This window comes from Calypte anna, chromosome W, assembly GCF_003957555.1.
Source record: "Calypte anna isolate BGI_N300 chromosome W, bCalAnn1_v1.p, whole genome shotgun sequence".
In the NCBI taxonomy this organism is placed as follows: domain Eukaryota; kingdom Metazoa; phylum Chordata; class Aves; order Apodiformes; family Trochilidae; genus Calypte; species Calypte anna.
Genome location: NC_044276.1, coordinates 12508268 through 12523988, shown reverse-complemented (window position 1 = coordinate 12523988; position 15721 = coordinate 12508268). Strand labels below are relative to the sequence as shown.

The window sequence follows — 15721 nt, the reverse complement described above, 5'->3', positions numbered from 1 at the left end:
TTTTTTACTGATTCCTTTAAGAGGACTGACTAATGATATGCTCAGAGTACAGCCCCTGTTCCCAATGACACCATGAGCCAGTACCAACCACAGTCGTGAATGGAACCTGTAAAAAATTTCCTGTAAGGAGTGAGACAATTTGGAGATTTCTGTGAAAACCAAATAGTTTTGTTATGATACATCTTTTTCTCTGAGAGTGCAGCATTCCCAGCGGCATCAGATGTCCAACAGCAGCTCCATCATCCAGTTCCTCCTCCTGGCATTTGCAGAATGGTGGGAGCTGCAGCTCTTGCACTTCTGGCTCTTCCTGGGCATCTACCTGGCTGCCCTCCTGGGCAACGGCCTCATCATCACCACCATCGCCTGTGATCACCACCTCCACGCCCCCATGTACTTCTTCCTCCTCAACCTCTCCCTCCTCGACCTGGGATCCATCTCCACCACTCTGCCCAAAGCCATGGCTAATTCCCTCTCGGACAACACAGGCATCTCCTACAAAGGATGTATTGTGCAGGTCTTTTTTCTTTTCTTCTTTCTTGGATCAGAGTGATTCCTTCTGACCATCATGTCCTACGACCGCTACATGGCCATCTGCAAACCCCTGCATTACGGGACCCTCCTGGGCAGAAGAGCTTGTGTCCACATGGCAGGACTGCCTGGGGCACTGGGTTTCTCTATTCTCTGTTGCTCACAGCCAATACATTTTCCCTGCCCCTCTGCCAGGGCAATGCCCTGGACCAGTTCTTCTGTGAAATCCCCCAGATCCTCAAGCTCTCCTGCTCACACTGCTACCTCAGGGAACTTGGGCTTCTTGTGGTCACTGCCTGTTTATCATTTGTGTGTTTTGTTTTCATAGTTGTGTCCTATGTGGAGATCTTCAGGGCTGTGCTGAGGATCCCCTCTGAGCATGGAAGGCACAAAGCCTTTTCCACGTGCCTCCCTCACCTGGCCGTGGTCTCCCTGTTCATCAGCACTGGCATCTTTGCCTACCTGAAGCCCCCCTCCATCTCCTTCTCCATCCCTGGACATGGTGGTGTCATTTCTGTACTCGGTGGTTCCTCCAGCAGTGAACCCCCTCATCTACAGCAGGAGGAACCAGGAGCTAAAGGCTTCTATGAGGAAACAGTTAGGGTTTTTCAGCACCCATAGGCTACCCCCTGTCCTCTTCAAATGACTGACAGGGTGTGTGTCCTGGTTTGGGCCAGGATAAAGGTGATTTTCTGTTTTGTACTTTTACTTTTAGCTAAGTCTCTTGTAAGTAGTTGCACTTGCTGAAATTAACAGCAAGTTTCTCAGACAGTGTGTGTTTCTAGGATTGATAACACTTGATGTTTATAGTAACTGCTAGAGACTGGTATGCAGAGCCAAGGACACTGCTCAGCTCTGAGAAAAACATTTTACCGTCTAGGAGGACAAAGAGGTCCCACCTGAGCCCTCCTTTGGGGAGGAACAGACAAGATAGATGCCAGAATTGACCAAACAGAGTATTCCATCCCATATACGTCACACTCAGTATAAATTTGAGGCATCACGAGGGACGAGCCAGATCCTTTCTGGATTTCCAGATTTCCAGACTTCTGGATTTCCTGATTTCCCTTCCTCCCTTCCTTCACCCGGCATCCTGGAAGGATCCTGTCCGTTCGTCTGCCTGTGGTCCTGATCCGTGCCAGCCCATATCTGTGTGTTCCTGCCTCCGGTTCCCGACTGCTGCCGACTCCAGGAGTCCAGCCTGGACTTTCCCAGGGCTGCCCTACAGCCTCGGTGGTGACGTGAGAGTTATTGGGGGAGAGGGGGGAGGAATGTGATATCCATTTTCCTGTATATTTGTATATATTTAGTAATTTTACCTATTTATCATTACTGTTTCATTAAAGTTGTGTAGTTTAGTTTCCAACCCATAAGTCTCTCTCCCTTATTCTCTCTCCTTTCTCTATCAAGGAGAGAGAGAATAATAGAGAGCGTCTGTTATTCAGTTTAATCGCCGGGCCAGTGTTAAACCGTGACAGATTTATTGGCGCCCAACGTGGGGCCCGAGCTAATTGGCTCGAGTCCAGTTTAAATTTTGACTAAATTGCCTGAACAGTTTGAATTCCAACTCCAGTGAAAGAATGGCTTTCCTGAGCTGGAATCAGACCTTGTTCTTTGGAAATTTCACAGGGTTGGAGATTAAACAAATCGTGCCGTACCTTCGGTATTTAGGGTATGCAATCTGTCTTTTCGCAGCTGGAATTGCTGCTGCTATGTGGGTTTTCTTTCGTAAGAGGTGCTTAAGAACCATCGTTGCAATATCGTCCTCAATAATGATGTATATCATGGTGCATGGTGCAGTACTGTTTCATACAGAGATAAAAAACTTGGTTGGTAATTACACTCCCAGTTTTAATTTGGAAAATTATACCATTCCATCGTATTTTGGGCTGACTCCACCTGATTTTAGTAACAGTAGCATTTCATTTCTCAATCTTCTGGTGGGTGTTGTTAATTTCTCTCATATATTGGTGAGGAGTAACACAAAAACCACAGTAATGAGATTGAGTATGCCTTTTCGGAGGCCGAGAGTTGCTGTTCGGAGAGTGAGAGCTGCTCCTCGTACAGAGAGCACCCCCACTCCTGCCTCCACAGCCGCTTCTCGCACCCCCTCACGCAAGGGCACAACTCAGATAAGGCCGGCCAGCATCGCCAGTGTTTCTGCTACAGCTCCAGTTGCTGTGTCTACTCCCACAGACACTGCTGCTGCTCAGAAAGCAAGCCCTGCTGCTGCCACTGCTGCAGATGCCTCAGCCTCTCCCCCTCAGCCCACACAGTTACTTGTTAACCCTTTAACTAGGAGAAAAGGAAAACAATGGAAATCAGAAACGAGCCTTAACCCTTCCAAGTCTGAACAAGATGACCAGGTGATAGAGGAAATAGAAGATAATGGCTCTCCTCCTAGAGCAGCTAGAGCAGAGTCAGCTGAGGACTCAGACTCAGAATCTGCTCAGCCCTATTCCATGAGAGACTTGCGTACTCTGAGAAAAGACTACAGCCGTTTTTCAGGTGAACCACTTCTCTCTTGGTTACTCCGATGCTGGAATGAGGGGGCTGCTACCATAACATTAACTCAGAAGGAAGCCAGGCAGTTGGGATCCCTGGCCAAAGATGCAGGTATTGATCGGGCATTTGGGGAAAAGGCTGGAACTACCAGCCTGTGGAAACGACTCTTGTCAGCTGTAAGGGAGAGATATCCCTATAAAGAGGAAATAGACTGCCCACAGATCAAAGCAGCCAGACTTGGAAAAGCTATCAGGTATCTCAAAGAACTGGCTGTGCGAGACGTGATCTATAATAATGATGACATTGAAGATCCCTATCACGTACCATGCCCTAAGCCTATGATGCGAAGGTTTGTGCATGCTGCACCACCACCTTTTAATCATACACTATCAGTAATGCTATGGGTTCCTGCAGAGGTAGATGCAACTGTGGGTGATGTGATTAAAACTGTACGAGAGTGTGAAGATGCTGTCATAGCCCCTTGTCGGGCCTGGGTCTCAGCTATCAAGAGAGCATCTGAGGAATGGCATTCACCCCCTTCTGCTCAGACAGACGGAAGACGCCCCATTGCAGCCATTAAGAGGAGACGCCCTCCTATGAGACAGAATCGAGAGAAACAGAAATCAGCAAGAGGGACCCTATGGGCGATCCTGTGTGAGTGTGGAGAGGACATGAAAAAGTGGGACAAGAAACCTACTGCTGCCCTACAGGACCGAGTGTTTGAGTTGATAAGTAAGCCGAAGGCAAAAGGATGTCCTTCTAAAAAGATGGCTGCTCAAGTCTCCAGTGTAGAGTTACCAAATCCAAAAATGCTGGTGACTCAAGATCCCTGTACATCAGGTGTGAGTACTGGGGATGCAAGCTCCAGTAATGCACATACTGACAATGCTGTATGTGCTCAAGCTTAGAGGTGCCCTGTCTCCAGCCAGGTGGAGGAGAGGGACAACCGAATCTATTGGATTGTGTGGATTCGATGGCCTGGCACATTAGAGCCACAAAAGTATAAAGCCTTGGTGGACACTGGTGCACAGTGCACCCTAATGCCATCGAATCAGAAAGGCACAGACTCCGTCACTATTTCTGGAGTGACGGGGGGATCTAAAGAACTGACTGTTGTGAAGGCTGATGTGAGCCTCACTGGAATAAAGTGGCATAAACACCCAATAGTGACTGGTCCAGATGCTCCGTGCATCCTTGGCATAGACTACCTCAAGGGAGGTGACTTCGAGGACCCGAAAGGGTACCGCTGGTCCTTTGGTACTGCAGCTATTAAGACTGAGAATGCAGAATGGCTGCATGCTTTGTTTGGCCTTTCAGATAAATCCTTTGTAGTGGGGTTGCTGAGGACTACAAACCAGCGTCTGCCAACTGCTACTTCAGTAGTGCATCGTAGACAGTATCGTGTCAACAGAGATGCTGTGATCCCCATTCACAAGCTGATTCGGCAATTAGAGAGCCAAGGAGTGATTAGCAAGACTCACTCACCCTTCAACAGTCCTGTATGGCCAGTGAAAAAGCCAAATGGAGAGTGGAGGCTGACAGTGGACTATCGTGCCCTGAATGAGGTTACACCGCCACTAAGTGCTGCTGTGCCGGACATACTAGAACTTCAGTACGAGCTGGAGTCAAAGGCAGCCAGGTGGTATGCTACTATTGACATTGCTAATGCATTTTTTGCTATTCCTATAGCACCAGAATGCAGAGCACAGTTTGCCTTCACCTGGAGAGGTGTCCAGTACACTTGGAATCGACTGCCCCAGGGGTGGAAACACAGTCCTACCATCTGCCATGGACTGATCCATGATACCTTGGAAAAGGGTGGAGCTCCAGAACATCTACAGTACATCGATGACATCATTGTGTGGGGTGACACAGCAAAGGAAGTCTACGAGAAAGGTAAGAAGATAATTGAAATCCTTCTAGAGGCTGGTTTTCCTATTAAAAGGAGCAAGGTTAAGGGACCTGCACAAGAGATACAGTTTCTGGGAGTTAAGTGGCAAGATGGACGTCGCCACATCCCAATGGACGTGATTAACAAAATAACAGCTATGGCCCCACCAACTACCAAAAAGGAAACTCAGTCTTTCTTAGGAACTGTTGGTTTCTGGAGAATGCATGTTCCTTTTTATAATCAGATTGTGAAACCTCTCTATGAGCTTACTCGGAAGAAGAAAGACTTTAAATGGGGCTCAGAACAACAAGCTGCTTTTGAGGGTATTAAACAGGAGATTGTGCAGGCAATGGCCCTTGGACCAATTCGAACAGGGCCAGACATCAAAAATATTCTTTACACCGGAGATGGAGGTGATGGTCCTTCATGGAGCCTCTGGCAAAAAGCTCCAGGAGAGACTCGAGGCCGACCTCTAGGATTTTGGGGTCGAAACTACAAAGGCTCCGAAGCCAACTACACAGCTGCTGAAAAAGAGATATTGGCCGCATACAAAGGAGTTAGAGCTGCTTCGGAAGTGATTGGTACTGAAGCACAGCTCCTCCTAGTGCCACGATTACCTGTACTGGGTTTTATGTACACAGGTAGAGAATCTTCCCATCATGCTACCGATGCTACCTGGAGTAAATGGATTGCTTTACTCTCACAGAGAGCTAGGATAGGAAGACTTAATCATCCAGGAATTGTAGAAGCAATAACACATTGGCCAGAAGGCAAACACTTTGGAATGCCACCAGGAAAAGTGGTAAAACGGGCTGAAGAAGCCCCACCATACGACCGACTACCAGAGAATGAGAAACAATATGCTCTTTTCACTGATGGATCCTGTTGTCTGGTAGGAGGCCATCGAAGGTGGAAAGCTGCTGTATGGAATCTTACACGACTAGTTGCAAAAACAGATGAAGGAGATGGTGAATCAAGTCAATTTGCAGAGGTAAAAGCTATCCAATCGGCTTTGGACATTGCTTAACAAGAAAAGTGGCTGAGACTTTATCTCTATACTGACTCATGGATGGTAGCAAATGCCTTATGGGGTTGGTTAAAGCAGTGGAAGCAAAACAACTGGCAACGTAGAGATAAACCTATCTGGGCTGCTGAACTCTGGAAAGACATTGCTACTAGGTTAGAGAAACTTGATGTAAAAGTGCGTCACGTAGATGCCCATGTACCTTTGTATCGAGCTACCGAGGAACATCAAAACAACCAACGAGCAGATGAGGCTGCTCAAGTGTTCCAAATAGATCTGGACTGGGACCATAAAGGTGAACTGCTTTTGGCCATATGGGCCCACAATGCTTCAGGTCATCAAGGCAGGGATGGAACATATCGATGGGCTCGTGACCGAGGGGTGGATTTATCTTTGGACGCTATTGCGCAGGTTATCCACGATTGTGACATATGTGCTGCAATTAAGCAAGCTAAAAGGTTGAAACCTCTATGGTATGAAGGGAGATGGTCAAAATATAGGTATGGGGAGGCCTGGCAAGTCGACTACATCACATTGCCTCAAACTCGCCAGGGTAAGCGCTATGTGCTTACAATGGTGGAGGCAAGTACAGGATGGCTGGAAACATATCCTGTGCCTCATGCCACAGCCCGGAACACTATCCTGGGCCTAGAGAAACAAGTCTTGTGGAGACATGGTACACCAGAGAGAATTGAGTCAGATAATGGAACTCATTTCAAAAATAGTCTCATAAATAACTGGGCCAAAGAACATGGTATTGAGTGGATATACCATATCCCCTATCATGCACCAGCCTCAGGTAAAATTGAAAGGTACAATGGTCTGTTAAAAACTACCTTAAAAGCAATGGGTGGTGGAACTTTCAAAAACTGGGACAAGCACTTGGCAAAAGCTACCTGGTTAGTTAATACCAGGGGTTCCATCAATCGAGCTGGTCCTGCTCAGTCAGAACTTCTACACACAGTAGATGGGGACAAAGTGCCTGTGGTGCATGAAAAGAATCTACTAGGGAAAACAGTTTGGATTTATCCTGCCTCGGGCAAAGGCAAACCCATTCGTGGGGTTGCTTTCACTCAAGGGCCTGGACACACTTGGTGGGTGATGATGAAAGATGGAGAAGTACAATGTGTACCACAAGGGAATCTAACACTAGGTGAGAATTCCTAATTTCTGCTTGTTTAACTTAATCAGTAATGCATAGACTCTTTGGGAGTCGTGAACTTGTATCCCACCTTAACTACTGTTATGTGAACTGTTGCATAAACTAACAGTGTTCTATGAGTGTTTTTCAGGATGATTTTGTGGTGATGAAACCAGAACTAGGTTCATCGGCTGACATCCAGTTACCATCTACAATCTGCAACTTGTGGACCATGGACATGAACTGTGAAGACTGGTCCTTCTTTTGAGAATCTGCTACAATAGATGAACATCTGCAATTGTAGACTGAATTACTTAGTGAATTTTAGCACTGAGAGATAGTAATAATTTTTGTATAATATGTTTAAGGATAAAAAATAGTAATGATTGGAGCATGACGCAAATGGTATGGAATAAGGGGTGGAATGTCCTGGTTTGGGCCAGGATAAAGGTGATTTTCTGTTTTGTACTTTTACTTTTAGCTAAGTCTCTTGTAAGTAGTTGCACTTGCTGAAATTAACAGCAAGTTTCTCAGACAGTGTGTGTTTCTAGGATTGATAACACTTGATGTTTATAGTAACTGCTAGAGACTGGTATGCAGAGCCAAGGACACTGCTCAGCTCTGAGGAAAACATTTTACTGTCCAGGAGGATAAAGAGGTCCCACCTGAGCCCTCCTTTGGGGAGGAACAGACAAGATAGATGCCAGAATTGACCAAACAGAGTATTCCATCCCATATACGTCACACTCAGTATAAATTTGAGGCATCACGAGGGCCGAGCCAGATCTTTTCCGGATTTCCAGATTTCCAGACTTCTGGATTTCCTGATTTCCCTTCCTCCCTTCCTTCACCCGGCATCCTGGAAGGATCCTGTCCGTTCGTCTGCCTGTGGTCCTGATCCGTGCCAGCCCATATCTGTGTGTTCCTGCCTCCGGTTCCCGACTGCTGCCGACTCCAGGAGTCCAGCCTGGACTTTCCCAGGGCTGCCCTACAGCCTCGGTGGTGACGTGAGAGTTATTGGGGGAGAGGGGGGAGGAATGTGGTATCCATTTTCCTGTATATTTGTATATATTTAGTAATTTTACCTATTTATCATTACTGTTTCATTAAAGTTGTGTAGTTTAGTTTCCAACCCATAAGTCTCTCTCCCTTATTCTCTCTCCTTTCTCTATCAAGGAGAGAGAGATTAATAGAGAGCATCTGTTATTCGGTTTAATCGCCGGGCCAGTGTTAACTCGTGACAGTGTGTCAGGACATTGCAAGTGTGTATATCTTTATATTTTTTCCTTTTTCTTCAGCAGTGATTTTCAATACTCTTCCAAGTAACGTCTTTATGTATCCCTCCTACTTTACTATGCACTCATCCTTTGTGCCCAAGAAAGAAATTTTGTGTAAAAGGAGAGCCTTTACTGGATTAAAGTGATTTAAATGAAACTGCAACAAATATTTGTCTGCTGTCCCTTATCAGTGTGTTAGGAGTGAATGGGAAGTGAAAGCCCCTCCCTGGCTGCAGCAGCCCTGGGAAGGCTGCTCTTTGCCTGGAGCAGTCAGAGCTCTTGAGGAGCACAAGGGCCAGGGTTGTTGTGCTGAGCTGGGGAGAGGGGATGGCCCTGAGGGGCTGCAGACCTCTGCGGATCTCCTGGAGAGGAGAGCAGGGGACACAGGGTGCCTCCTGCTTTTTTTGCCATGCATGGTCACCCATTTGGGGCTCTGAGCTCTCTCTGCCCCTCAGGAGCTGCTGTGCCCTTCAGAGAGGCTGGGGCTGTGGTGGGAGGGCAAAGAGCAGCCTGGGGTGGGCACTGGTGTGGGGCCAGCAGCAACTGGGCTGTGCTGGGAGAGAGGGGAGGGGAGGTGGGAGAGCCTGGAGGGAGCTGTTCTGGTCTGGCAAGTGAAACCCTGGCAGAGAAAGCCATGGGTGTGTAACTGGCCCTGCATGGCCATTGAGGGGGACAGTGCCAGCAGGGGCTGTGGTGCAGAGTCAGGGGTTCTGAAGGGAGCCCAGAGATGGAGGTGCAGGGCAGAGGAGTCTGCTCTGTGCACTTGGTGGCACAGAGAGAGCAGGAAGGTGTCCCAGGGCTTTTGTAACCCTGCAGCCATTGTCCATCTCTCCCTGGCCCAGGATTTCTTTTTCAAATCAAAAGCAGTGAGAGCAGAGACACAACATATAAAGAATGGAAATGCTGTGATGAGAGCTAGATGAGAAAGCAGGAAGGGAGACAACAGCTTGAAGGGAAGGAGCTGCAGGCATGGACAGTGTAGGACAGCCTGCGGAAGAGGTGGCCAAGGGCTCTGTCAAGGAGTGAGGTCATTTTCCCCTTGGCCATAGCAGTGTCCTGGGCCACCAAGGCTCCCCAGGGGAAACTTTCTCTTGAGGCTCTCAGGATCTGCCTTCCCAGGGCCTGGGGTCAGGGCTTGGTCTTTCTGCTGCATCCAACAAACCAAAGGGTTTTCTCAGCATTACAGCCACCAGCACAAGGCCTTTGCCTCCTGCAATCATGGCCTCCAGGAATCTGCTCAAATAAGGCCACGGGGAGGCTCTGGCAGGCTCAATGGGGCCCATCAGTGTGTGAAGGTATTTTGGGTTTTGCTTCTGACTTCGACAATATCAGAGATTTTTTTCATTCTTCTCTCAATATCTGAAGTTCATGTAATGAGCCTCAAAAGCCCAGGGGAGCTCTTTATTTTTTTGTAATTTCCTTCGTGTCTTAAAGACCTATAGAGCTCCCTGGAGTTGTAAATGTTTTTACGGTGGACATCAGGAGGAAGATTTCAAAGTGCACATTTGCACTCTTAATTGAAAGGGAATATTTCATTACTTTGTACTTCAGAGGAGAGCATTCTCCAAGTGATAATGACCCAGAGGGTCTCCTCAGGAGGTCTGCACCAGAAGGAGAAGCAGTTCCTTGAGGTCTGATACAGGATGGACACCCTTGCTCCTCACCTCCCCAACCCCACCACTGCTCTCCTTGGCCCCTGGGACTTGCATCACTTCTCCTCACATCAGACTTCTCCCCTGGTCTCTGCAGCTGGATGGTACAGCTCCTTTGCACCAGCTCCCCCCTCTTTTCCTTAGAGAACTGCTGCACCCGGGCACAGCAGGAGTTTTCCTCTTTGCAAACAAAGCAAAACAAAGCAGGATAAAGTTTCATGGCCAATCAAACACACTCCTCAACCATATGTTAAATACAAGCTGCCCCTAATGAGGTCACCTTTCTACAAAGGATAATCTTATGAGAAATCCTTTTTGTAAGGAGACACAAAAAGATGGACACAAACACAATGACAGAGTTGGCTAAGGAGGCAATCAGAGTGCTGAAATATTTGTGAGCTTTGACTCCCTGAACCTGAGAGCAGCAGCATAGGTGGAAAAAATGGGAATGACCGAAGAGGAGTATTTAATCATTAATCAATCATTAAACTTTTTTAAACTCTATCCATTCCTCCTTCTCACTGCTGTGGGAAAGCTGAATGAGTAGCTGCGTGGGTCTCAGTGTCTGGTTGGGGTTCAACCACAACAGTCTTTATTTGGGCCCAATGTGGGGCACAAAGGGCTGAGATAAACAAAGATCTGATCAGTGCATGTTGAAACATTTAGTTATAATTTTTCCCCGTATGGGTTTAACAGTCACTGGTCACCATGTTGGTTGGTTTGGTCTTAGAGCTGTTCTTAGAGCTGTGATATGTCACACCTTCCTCACTCCTTTTTATGCTGAATGTCAGCTCTGCAATGTGCTTAAAGGTATCACTGGGCTGTGCTGTGTGGCACTGATGGTGACACTGACCCAGGATCTGCCGCCACCATAGACATCACCTTCATATTTAACTGACACATTCTACGGACTGCTATTTACATTTCTCACTGTTTTTCTTAGGAGAAACTAGTGCAAGACACGTCTGTACTTTGAATATCTTCTGGAAAGGAGTTTTAATTACACTTTTCCCTTTTTCTCCTTTATGGATGGGACATCATTCCTGATCTTCTCATTCTCCTTATCACTTATTACAATAGCTGAAGTTCTGACAATTTCTACTGCCCTTGGGATGTCAAAACCTGTGTAGTCCCATTAGTAGGAACCAATTTGGCCCAGGGTGTTGTTGAGGTTTTGTTCAGGGTTAAAGAACTTCTATTTTATAATACCTAGAGATCGACTTAGCTTGCTTGATTTCAGCAGATGTTTCACAATCATGGATCAGCTTTGAAATAGTGTCCATGCTCAGTCCACCCCTCCCTCGTGACCCTATCTGTGTGTTTCATCTATTCCTTGATGGATTTGATGGGCCCACCAAGATATAAAATATTTCACCTTTATCTTGACAGTGCAGATACACCTGAGCCACACTGACCTTAGCAGCCTGACCCTCCTGCTTGTTCTTTGGATATTCCTCTGTGTCCCACCTCTCAGGTACATGATGAACTTATACAAACAGGTTCTGTGGATGGGACAGAGCACCTTGCCAGGATGAAGCAGCTCAGATCTGCCAGTTGCTTTGCTCCCATTGTGTAACGATGCCCACTGAGCACTGGAAACTGTAATGACTAAAATTAAAAAGTCTTTTACACATCATTGTGATCCAAAATTAATTCTCAGAGATTTTTTCATAAATAACGCTTTCTAGCCATTTGGTATATTAGGGCAATGGGAGGGAAAAAATTTCTGGATGCTAAGTGGCAATTTTTGTCACATCATTCCACCAAAACAATATGTTCTAAATTTGAAATGTTATCTGAGGTGATTGCAAAACTGTGAGTACATGCTAGAGGTATTTTTGCATTAGATGTTGCTGTAATATTTATCCCTATAACGAAACAGGATTTCCACACAGCTATTCAAATTCAGTGTCTTTTCATATTACCTTAGCAGATTACACTGGAGAGATACAGTTCAACTTGCTGAGTCACAAATACTTACAGTCCCTGCAAGAGTTAACAATCCAGCGCTCTTATATTTTATCAACAGTACCACCAGAGAGAGCTCGTACTCTATTCCTGGATGGATCTGCTCGCTCACACAAAGCAGTGGTAGCTTGGCATGATTCTGCTTCAGACCAATGGCCATCACATATCGTGCTACAGGAAGGATCAGCACAGGTCATAGAACTTTGTGCAGCAGTAGAAGCCTTTTGATTATTTTTAGTGACAGATATTAATATTGTAGTGGATTCTCGGTATGTTTTTGGAGTGTTAGAATAGATGCTTGCTACCTTTCTGCCATTCCAGACATGCTCAGCATTTTTTCCCCTGGAACTGTCATTGTTTTATTCATACTTTTAAAATGAAAAACCCCATCTGGATGTTCTAGCAAGCTGCTGACACTCATTCTGGGTATAAATAATATTGTACCACCACTCACCAAAGGAAAGTTCCTAGCAGTTGTTCAAATGCAGAAACATTGCTCAGAAGAGCTGAGGTATTTTTGGGGCTCTACTTCTGCCTCTCTCTCTTCTCTTCTCCCCCTCCTTGTTTCAGAATTTGAAGAGCTCTTGGAGTGAAAGATTCCATGAGTCAAAGAATACCTCAGGCAGGAGGAGACCCCTGAATATAAGGAATATGGTGGCTACAAGCTTAGTATCTTAACTCCAGCTTCTTCAATTCAGGCATTGGTGATATGTATGATGTGCAGAGTCCTTGTTCTTCAAGCAGTGTCACCTCCAAAGCTAAGGGTTCTGTAGCAACATCTTTATGACTTTCTGTACCTGTGAATTTCATTCTCCAAAAGCATTTCTAATTCTATTGTTCAAGAGGTGCACTTTACAAAATTATGTCTTTTAGGACACTAAAAGGGCACTCCAAATCAGAGACTTATTGGGGTCATCACATTCAGTAACAGTGTTCTCTATGTACAATGATCACAAACTTCAACAGTAGTGCATAAAAAACCCAAATAAGAATGGAGTATTTACACAACTGCAGCAAAACTATAAATACAAAAAGAACCCATAATTAATTTTGTCTCAGTTTTGGCCCTTCTGCAGGCTTTGGCTACCTTCATATATCCCATAATCTGCTCTCATGGATGATTTTTACTTCAATGTATGCCTGCCAGACATCTAAAACAATTTAATTTACACAAATTATAAGAATGGTGACTTTACCGCCCTTGCTAAATCTGTAAAAATTTTAGAGAATACTTCTGCTCTGGACAAATATTGCAAAAAACGAGTGAAAAAACTCGGGGTAGACTTTTTCAAAGCTCGTGCCCTCTTTATCCTGGCCGCTATAATTTGGCAGAAGAAAGAAGAAATGCGCCAAAGACTGGAAAATCTTCAAAGTGGCATGTTTGTAGAATTCGGGAACCTCCTAAAAAATATTGACGAAGCTGAGCCACATTCTGAAATCAGTGTTGACCTTGGTCCGATGCTGGAAGGCACTACATCTGCATCTGAATATACTACAGACGATGGGGAGTATGTCTCTCCTGAAAGACCCCGTAAAAAATTGGTGCGTTTTGCACCTAAAAAGGGGAAAAGCAGACCCTCCATTTTAAAATCAAAGCCACAGCCGAAAGCTGCCAACACGCAGACTCTTTCTCCCCCTCAGGCTGTTAACCCGCCCGAGGGATAAATGGCTGAATTACGCAAATGGGTCAGCACATTTATAAAAAATGGGGCTAAAAAAATTGATAAATTGGAGAAAAAGGTCCAGCAGCTCGCTGTAATGAGCGAGAAGTCCTCTACTCAATCTTCCTCCTGTCATGAGACTTCTGAAAGTTCAGAAGATGAAAGCAAGCCTGTAACACATAAGCGTCTGCGTCCTGTAATTAGAGCAGAACATACACGTGAGCTAGATACAGGACAAGAGCAAGTAACTCATAAAGAATTTCCATATTCTCTTCTGGAACTGAGCCAATTAAAGAGGCAATTTGGCAGATTACCTATGGAAACTGATATAGACTATGTGGTAAGGGTTTCATCTTCGGGTGGCGACCACGTATTATTATCAGAAAAAGAAGCGTCAGGCCACTGGGGTCCTGGAGTTATGCTGATTACTGGTAACTCCAGAGCTCCATGGTCCCTGACCCAATGAGCTGCTTATAATGTGGGCTTCACTGACCTCATAGCTAGGGGAGAACCCCATGTATTGCGAGGGGGTCTCACCCAGCTACTGGACAATGTTCATAAAGGCAGTGTGATCCAGATGATATATGACCATGCTCTAGTAATTAACCAAGATGATCCACTTATGCTAAGGATAAAACCTGAAAGAATGGATATTCTCATCCGAGGGCTACCTGCGCAACTGCAAAATCTAGCCCTACAGATCAAGGCGAGAATTGAAAATTCAAATGCAAATTCGCTATTTGGCACAGACTACACTTGGTCTGATCTGCTTACAGAATTGACAGAATTTGGACGCAAATATGTGGCACCCGAAGCTGATTCTACATCTCTAAAAATTCTTCAAACCCCAGCAAATTATAATGATAATAAAAAATTACTTATGCTGCTGCAGCTGCCATGCCTCCCCAAATTCCTCCTCACCAGCAGGACGAACCATGGGGTGACTGGACAGCTGTAAATAGAGGAGGCAGACGAAGAAAAAGTAATAATAGAAATAATAATAATAATTAAAATAGTAATGCTAATAATAATACCCCACGTCAAAATAGGCCCCCTCGAGACAGAAATAATTCACCACCAGGTGAATTGGGACCTTTTGCAAAGCTTAAAGAGGAAGCTAAGCGAAAAGGCATTCCCCCTTCACTGTTGACTCACAATTTTACCTTTGGCCATCTAAAAGCCTTGGTAGAAGAGTGGCCTGCCAGGTCAAATTCAGGGGAAAGATCTGGAAATTCCCATAATTTGGGAAACTAAAAAGCCCTCTCTCTGCTACTAAAAAGAAAGCAAAAAGACAGCAGAGAGAGGAGACAGGTCCTGATCCCAGTTCAGTAAATTCTACTGACCCCCTGAATGAACCTTGGGAAACCCTCCCTACAAATCAAAATGACTGGTCTGAAAATTATGAACAATCAAATCCTAAAATATCAAGTCCTCCAAAAGACTGGCAAAATGTTCTAAGATTGCTCTTGAATAAAAAATGGTGATTTAGAGCTTACTTGTGCTGTTGGGCCAAAGTGCTACCCTGTATCATTTGTGGTAGACACTGGTGCACAGATCTCCACACTAAAATCTGATGTGGCCAAAAAATGTGGTATTAATTCTTCTCTGAAACCAATATTTTTTAGTAGTGCTTTGGGAAAACCTGTGTTGCAGAAGACAGCTAAAGTTTCCCTCAAGCTACCGGGAGACGAAGAGTTAATTCGAACCCAAATTATAGTAGATGACATTCCTTACAATCTGTTAGGAATGGATGTATTGATTGGTCGGTCCTGGAGAGACGAAAACGGTCGCTTTTGGAATTTTGGCACCCCCACTCTTAAAGTTAGACTGTTAAAAATGGCCCCTCGCCTCCCCCAAAGCAAAATTACGAATGTTAAACAGCATTCTATTCCCGTAGCAGCAAAAGAAGGTATCAGAGAAGTCATTTCTGACCTGAAACAGAGAGGTATCATTGTGCCTTGCCATTCACCTTACAATGCCCCGATTTGGCCCATAAGAAAACCAAATGGTAAGTGGAGAATTACCATAGATTATAGAAAATTGAATGCTGGCACTGAGAAATTAACTGCAGCTG

At 45.3% G+C, this 15721-nt stretch overlaps 1 pseudogene; it reads left to right on the top strand.

Annotated features, from left to right (window-relative positions):
* The first annotated feature begins 220 nt into the window (after window positions 1–220).
* On the top strand, window positions 221–13651 carry LOC115600098 (annotated as a pseudogene).
* Window positions 13652–15721: the final 2070 nt, after the last annotated feature.